The 7,805-nt window shown below is 40.2% G+C and overlaps 1 protein-coding gene across 5 annotated transcripts in view; it reads left to right on the forward strand.

Annotated features, from left to right (window-relative positions):
- Positions 1-7,805, forward strand: part of RAB27A (RAB27A, member RAS oncogene family) — a 95,383-nt gene that overhangs the window by 32,711 nt on the left and 54,867 nt on the right. Inside the window, exon 4 of one of the 5 annotated variants that reach the window (XM_017881475.1) lies at positions 6,408-6,488. The exons of the other annotated variants lie outside the window; for them this stretch is intronic. The gene's annotated coding sequence lies outside the window, so the exon portion shown is untranslated. The remainder of the gene's footprint in view (positions 1-6,407; positions 6,489-7,805) is intronic. 5 annotated transcript variants of the gene reach the window in all.

The raw sequence follows: 7,805 nt of genomic DNA on the forward strand, positions 1-7,805 counted from the left end.
TTTTTTTTTTTTTTTTTTTTTTTGAGATTCTTAGTACAGTAAGACAAGAAATATAAATAAAAGGTATAATTAGGTATAATTAGCTTTTTTTTTTTTTTTTTGAGTCGGAGTCTCACTGTGTTGCCCAGGCTGGAGTGCAGTGGTGTGATCTTGGCTCACTGCAAGCTCCGCCTCCCGGGTTCATGCCATTCTCCTGCCTCAGCCTCCTGAGTAGCTGGGATTACAGGTGCCTGTCACTGTGCCTGGCTAATTTTTGTATTTTAGTAGAGACAGGGTTTCACCATCTTGGCCAGGCTGGTTTTGAACTCCTGACCTCATGATCCACCTGCCTCGGCCTCCCAAAGTGCTGGGATTACAGGCCACTGTGAGACACCACGCCCGGCCGAGCTTATTTTTTAGAGCAGTTTTAGGTTCACAGCAATACTGAGTAGAAGGTACAATTTTCATATATTCCCTTCCCTTCCAAAACTCACAACATGCACAGCCTCCCCTACTATCAACATCCCCTACCAGAGTGGTACGTTTGTTACACATGATGAGCCTACATTGATACATTATCATCCAAAGTCCATAGTTTATACTGGAATTCACTCTTGGTGTTGTACATTCTATGGGTATGTATACAAATGTATAATGACATCTATCTATGTTATAGTGTCATACAAAATAATTTCACTGCCCTAAAAATCCTCTGTTCTCTGCCTATTCATCTCTTTCACTTCCCCCACTCCAACCCCTGGTAACCACTGATCTTTGTACCATCTCCATAGTTTTGCCTTTCCTAGAATGCCACGTAGTTGGAATCATACAGATTGACTTCTTTCAGATAGTAATATGCATTTAAGGTCCTTCCATGTTTTTTCATGGCTTGATAGCTGTTTCTTTTCAGTGCTGAATAATTTTCCGTTGTCTGAATGTACCACAGTTTATTTATTCATTCACCTACTGACGAACATCTTGTTGCCTCTGAGTTCTGGCAATTATGAATAAGGCTGCTATAATAAATATCAGTGTGCAGGTTTTTGTGTGGACACGAGTTCTCCCTTTATCTGGGTAGATACCAAAGAATGTGATTGGATTGTATGGTAAGAGCAAGTTTAGCTTTGTAAACATCTGCCAGACTGTCTATAACAAAGGGCCTGTACCATTTTGCATTCCTACCAGCAATGAAGGAGAGTTCTGGGTTTCCATATCCTCACCAGCATTTGATGTTGTCAGTGTTTTGGATTTTGGTCATTCTGATAGGTATATAATGATATCTCATTCTTGTTTTAATTTGCAATTCTCTAATAACAGATGATGTTGAGCATCTTCTCATATGCTTATTTGCCATTTGTATATCTTCTTTTGTGAGTTTTGAGAATATTTTTAAAGGCAATAAAAGTACATAAATAGATGGAGAAATATGCATGTACTTAGGTAGGTAGATTGAACATCATGAACATGTCAATCTTCTTAATTTGATCTATAGATTTATGCAATCCCAATGCAATGCAATGCAATCCCAATAAAAATCCCCATATGGTTTTTGAGGAACTCAGATGGAAGTGTGAAGGGTGCATGTCCATGGTAAGGTGGGTACCAGTCCTACCAGATACAAAGTTATATTTTAGGGTCATAGTGATTAAGGCATTGTGGCACTGGCCCGGGGATGATCAAAATGACCAATGAAACCAAATGTAAAGCGCTGAAACAGATCCATTCATTTATTGCATGTCACTGGGAAAAGATAATTTTATGCAATAAATGGTGCTATGACAATTGTGTATCCTTAAGGGAAAAATAATGAAATTGGATCCCTACATATACCTTGAGTTCTCAGTGTATTAAAGACGTAAATAAAAAGGCAGTATCTTTACAAACATAATATAGAAAAATATCTTTATTGCTTTAGATAAGAATTTGTTGGCTGGGCCTGGTGGCTCACACCTGTAATGCTAGCACTTTGGGAGGCTGAGATGGGAGGATCACTTGAGACTAGGAGTTCAAGACCAGCTTGGGCAACATAGTGAGACCCTGTCTCTACAAAAAAGAAAAGAAAATTAGCTGGGCATGGCGACCCATGCCTGTAGTCCCAGTTACTTGGGAGACTGAGATGGGAGGATGACTTGAGCCTGGGAACTTGAGGCTGTAGTGAGCTATGACTGTGCCATTGCACTGGAGTGAGACCCTGTCTCCATTAAAACAAACAAACAAACAAACAAACAAACAAACAAAAAGCTTTCTTGATCATGATATAAATTAAAGTAACTATAAAAAAAGAATAAATTTGATGATTTTAAGATTAAGAGACACTAAAAAAGTGAAAAGACAAACCAAAAACGGTAAGAATATATTTGCAACATACATAACTGATAAATAGTATCCAGAATATATGAAGAACTGCACATCCATGGAAAAAGAACCTGGCTGGGCATGGTGGCTTGTGTCTATAATCCTAGCACTTTGGACGGCTGAGGTGGGCAGATCACTTGCCTCCAGGAGTTTGAGACCAGCCTGGCCAACATGGCAAAACCCCATCTCTACTAAAAATACAAAAATTAACTGGATATGGTGGTGTGTGCCTGTAGTCCCAGCTACTTGGGAGGCTGAGGGATGAGAATCACTTGAATGCAGGAGGTGGAGGTTGCAGTGAGATGAGATTGTGCCACTGCACACAAGCCTGGGCAACAGAGCGAGACTCTGTCTTAAAAAAAAAGAACCCAACAGAAAAATAGGAGAAAGATACAAATGTGCATTTTAATAAGAGGAAACTAGTTGGCCAAGAAACTAATAAAAGATGCTCACACTCATTAGCAAATTTAGATCATAATGTGTTACCATTTTGAGAAGTCTGACAACAAGCACCAAATGTTGGTGAAGATATGAAGTTGGGAGTGTAAAACAACTATGCTGGACAGCAATTTGATATTATCTTCTATTACTGAACATGTGTGCGTAGGTGTAGCCCAGGAATTTCACGCTTTGACACCTCCCCTAGAGGAGGTGATCTCCCCCTGGTGTGCGCTGAATTGGTTCAGTTGTGTTGAGATGTTGAACCCCTTGTCCCTCAGGGTGGCTGGACAGGGCCTGGGCTTTCTGGGGCCCTCAGACCTGTTGCCTTTTATCAAGAGCATGTGCCCTGGTGGGTCATACAAATATCATGAACAAGGTTGGAAAGCAATTTTCTAGAGAAACTCTTGCTGGTGTGCATTAGGAGACATGCGCATACATATAGCAGTGTTAAGTGAGACCAAAAACATGGTAGATCTGGTATAGGTACTGAATTCTCCTTCTAGGAAAACATAGAGACATTAAGTAATTAGATAAGGGTAATTAGAGAAGGGTTCTAACCTCTTATTTCTTAGTGTCAGTGGTTTCAAGGAGAGTGAGAGGGGCAGAGAAGGTGATAATACTACAACTCCTCTCCACTGTGTTTCCTTTTTTTTTTTTAATGAGACTTGAGGCTCACTATATCGCCCAGGAGGGAGTGCAGTGGTATGATAGCTCACTGCAACCTCTGCCTCACAGGTTCAAGCAATTCTCGTGCCTCAGCCTGGAGTGCAGTGGCACGATCTCAGCTGACTGCAACCTCTGCCTCCCAGGTGCAAGCAATTCTCGTGCCTCAGCCTCCTGAGTAGCTGGACTTATAGGTGCCCACCTGCATGCCTGGCTAATTTTTGTATTTTTAGTAGAAACAGGGTTTCACCATGTTGGCCAGGCTGGTCTCGATCTCTTGACCTCAGGTGATCCGCTGGCTTTGGCCTCCCAAAGTGCTGGGATTACAGGCATGAGCCACCATGCCCAGCTAGTGTGTGTTTTCATTGAGATACATTCAGATGGGTGGTGGATGATGATGGGCAAGGCCTAAGTTTGGAATCCGAGGAGGTGCTTATTGCAGTCTTCTCAGAGGAGTGAATGAGTGAATGCCGTGTGGGACATCTAGCTGTCTTCCCTGACATTTCCTTTTTTACTCACTGCCCGATAAAGAACTTTACAACAGGGAGATAGTATCTGGAGACCAAGTTTAATCAGAACAGCTGGGACTGCCCATCATGTCCTATGTAATTGAGTTTGGCTCAATTAGTTTGGCTGAGAGCACCCTGCTGTTACCCTTGGTCTTGTTCATCCTGAACTAACAGCATGTTCCGTCTTCTGTGGCTTGTACAGTCATGGTCTTCTTTTTGGAGCTTTCACTGTTGGCTACTCTGCCTCTGTCTCAAGGACAGAGGTAAATGTGGGCCACAGGGAATGGGAATGATTTTCAAGCATTTCTCAGTGATATGGCTTTGATGATCTCTCACACTGAAGCTGCCCCAATCCAGTCTCATCATCCTTCCCTTCCAAAAATCTGATAGCACCCACGAACACCTCATGCCCATTCCAACTCTTTCCCTTCCCCACTTCACATGTCCTGCTTCTGTCGGCAACATTATTTTGGCCTCCTGGCTCTCTAGGCTTTATTCTTTGGTGTTTTCTTTGCTGTGTCCTTTTCTACCTGATGTGGAACTCTGTTCTATTATTTTAAAATTAGTGTATCTTAGATCCCCTTCTTCCCATTCCCACGCGGCTGCCCTCATCTAGGCCCTCATCTGCAAGGAGTGAGAGCTGATAGAAGGGACAGCTGTCACCATGACCCCACTTAGATTTCTCATGGCTAAGCTTTGAACTTTGAACCTGGAATCATACAGCATAGAATGTCTGTGTTGGAAAGAGACCATTGAGGTGAAACCTCTTATTTCATATTTGAGAAAACAAGGCCTGCAGAGGGATGGTGACCTATCCTGGGTCTACACAGATGGTGGTACAGGAACCCCATATACCAACGGATTAGTTGTCCTGCTCTCCTTAACTTGCCACATTACCTCATAAGCATTCCTTTGAGTTTTACAGCCAGTTTTGTACTTCGAGGATTATATCTTAAACACATTTGTATCCTTTGAAATGATTAGCAAGCTCTTCAATACTTGTTAAATGGAAGTCAAAACATGTCCTTGCATGAAACATGCTGTGTATCCTATTCCTCACTATCTAGCTAAATCTTGCCTGGCTTTGAAGAAGGTGCCCAGCTCAGGTCCTGGCTCTTGCTTTGAGTCATGGTCAGATTGCTCCCTGTCTTTCTTTTTTTGAGACAGGGTCTCACTCTGTCACCCAGGCTGGAGTGTGGTGACACAGTCATGGCTCACTGCAGCCTTGAACTCTTGGGCTCAAGTGATCCTCCCACCTCAGCCTTCTGAGTAACTGGACTACTGGCACAAGCCACCTCACCTTGCTAATTAGAAAAATTTTTGTACAACAGCATCTCATTATGTTGCCCAGGGTGGTTTTGATCTCTTGGGCTCAAGTGATCCTCCCATCTCAGTCTCTTGAATAGGGGGGATTACAGGTATGAGCCACCATGGCTGACAGATTGCTCCCCTTTTCTGACCTCCCAGGCTCTACTTGACTTGTAAAGCAGCCATCTTACATGTACCCAGTAGTTTACAGTTTATAAAATGCATTTCACATAAGGTACCCTTTAATCCTTCCAATAATCTTGCTAGATAAATATTCCCATATTGAGGAAACAGTAGGGGGAGGCTGTCTGGCTCACCACAGGACACGTAGCTAGGAAGGAAGTAGCATAGTTCAGGTCTTTTGACTTGAAGCCCCTTTCACTTTTGATTTCTTGTGCTGGCTGGTCCACATGGGGTACCAGATGTTTTTCTCCCTGATAATATTGTCTTATCCATCCTTTTTTGTAAATGAGTGCATCATTCCACCTAACCCTGATTACCAACTTCTTTAAGGGAGTAGCTGGATCATATGTTTCTTTCATGACATTCGTAGTTGCTAGCACAGTAATGGATAGGTAGTAATTGCTTACCAAATACTGTTGAGTTGGATGTAAATATGGTTTAATTATCAGAAAAGCACAGCTATCAGTGGAGTCCCAAAACACTTTTTGAGTCACTCCTAAATAAAATTGGCAGGGAATGGAGGGAACCAGCGGAAGGAAAAGGCTGTTAGAGAAAGTAGATGGTAGACACAATTAGCATTTGAGTGACAGCTGGCCAGTTGTCTGTCTGGTGGTGAGGGGTAGTGGAGAAGCAATACACAAAATGAGACTCTTCGGGAAATATGCAACTGTACTGAAGAGATGAGACACACCCATGAGGTGGGAATGGAGTACTTAAAAGTGGTAGATGACCTGTACAAGTTAGCCAAAGCATTCATTCATATTAAGAAATACTGATTAAAGGAATACCCTGAGGAGAATGGATTTATGAGAACAGGCTTCCAGGGTGAGAATGGAAGGGATAGAGATGCAGTTTGGTTTCAGTTTATAATCATTCCGTTAATTACTGGAGCTGTGAGAAAAGAGACATAAGTAGGTGAGGATGTTGCCATTGAAACAACTTCTCTTCCCTTTCTTCTACTATGTGCAGTCAATAGGACCTCAGCCCTGAGCCCTGGAAGTCAGAAGTGAAGGAAAGACAAATAATTGCTCATGTCATCTGTGCATGGAGGTGTGTAGTAATCAGCAACTTGCTGGATTTTCTGGTACTTCTTTAACATATTTTTGTGCATTTTCTTCATAAATCAAAGAGATGCTTTAAAAGTTCTAATACTTGGACAACTAAGTTGTGTTTCCAACTCTGCCTTTTCCCAAAGGGTCACAAAAATCCGTAGACATAAGCCCCAGATTTTGGTTTGGAAAATCATGCTGCATTTTATCTTTATGTTTGGGCTGCTCCTGAGTTCATAAAAATTTTGTGCCTGAATGAAATGTAAAACTGCTTCCACTATAATATATGTGAAAAATGTCCAGTTTCCTAATAGTAGAAGCCAACACATTTTCTTTTGTGAGTTTCTGTCTCCTACAGAAAACATAAGATGGAGGCTTTTAGATTAAAAGTAATAGAATTTTGAAATCTGTTCCTGCCTGTGTCAGAATTTTTCACAATTTAGAGCTGTATTTCAAGAGCTAAAGGAATGTGTATCTAAAATGCTTACGAGCATCAGAAATTAATGGAAATTATTTCAAATTAATTAAAAATCACAATTTCTATATGGAATAATTTTATCTATCATGTTCTATGCTGTAGATTGTAAAAGAAAAATAAAAAGCTTTCATTTCTTGGACATTCATATATGGCTTTAAAGTGATACATCTAGGAAAATAGATTAGTACCATTGAGGCCTATTGTTAGATGTGTTGGTTTATTTTTAATGCTTGATGGCTATATAGCAATTATATTTTTTATGTGATGAGCAAGTATATATAGGAAAGTAATAAAAGGAATATCATTATAATATTTCTTTCTTTAAAAAATAGGAAGGTATTTCTCGAGGTCAAAACTCAACAAACCTTTGCAGCCAAATTTGTTGGTATATAAAGGCTAACTTTGTACTTTAAAATGTGGACATAATAAAATGTGATTGTAGAATTATGAGATTGATTTTCATGTGTGACTTCTGAAAACTTTTTTTTACTACTTTACAGTTATCTGTCTCATGCAGAATGTCATTTCACCCTCATTTAAAAAATTAAGTGTAATGTCACTGTTTTTGTGATTTCCCCTGAACACTCATAGTTTCTAAAGACTTACTTATTGCTTATCAATTATCCATGTTATAAACACATGGGTACTTATGTCTTCATGGTTTATGCTCCTCTTGTCTACAATTTCCTTTATCCTCGTGGGTTGTTCTCTTGCTGATTCATAGTCTCTTTGCTAACACAAACTCTTTATTTCTGTGTTAGTAAATCTGTATTGAGGTTTATTCCCTGCCTTTTTTTTTTAAATTTATTTTATTTAAAAAAAATTTTTTTTATTATTTTT

This window comes from Rhinopithecus bieti, unplaced genomic scaffold (assembly GCF_001698545.2).
Source record: "Rhinopithecus bieti isolate Rb0 unplaced genomic scaffold, ASM169854v2 scaffold_1106, whole genome shotgun sequence".
Classification (NCBI taxonomy): domain Eukaryota; kingdom Metazoa; phylum Chordata; class Mammalia; order Primates; family Cercopithecidae; genus Rhinopithecus; species Rhinopithecus bieti.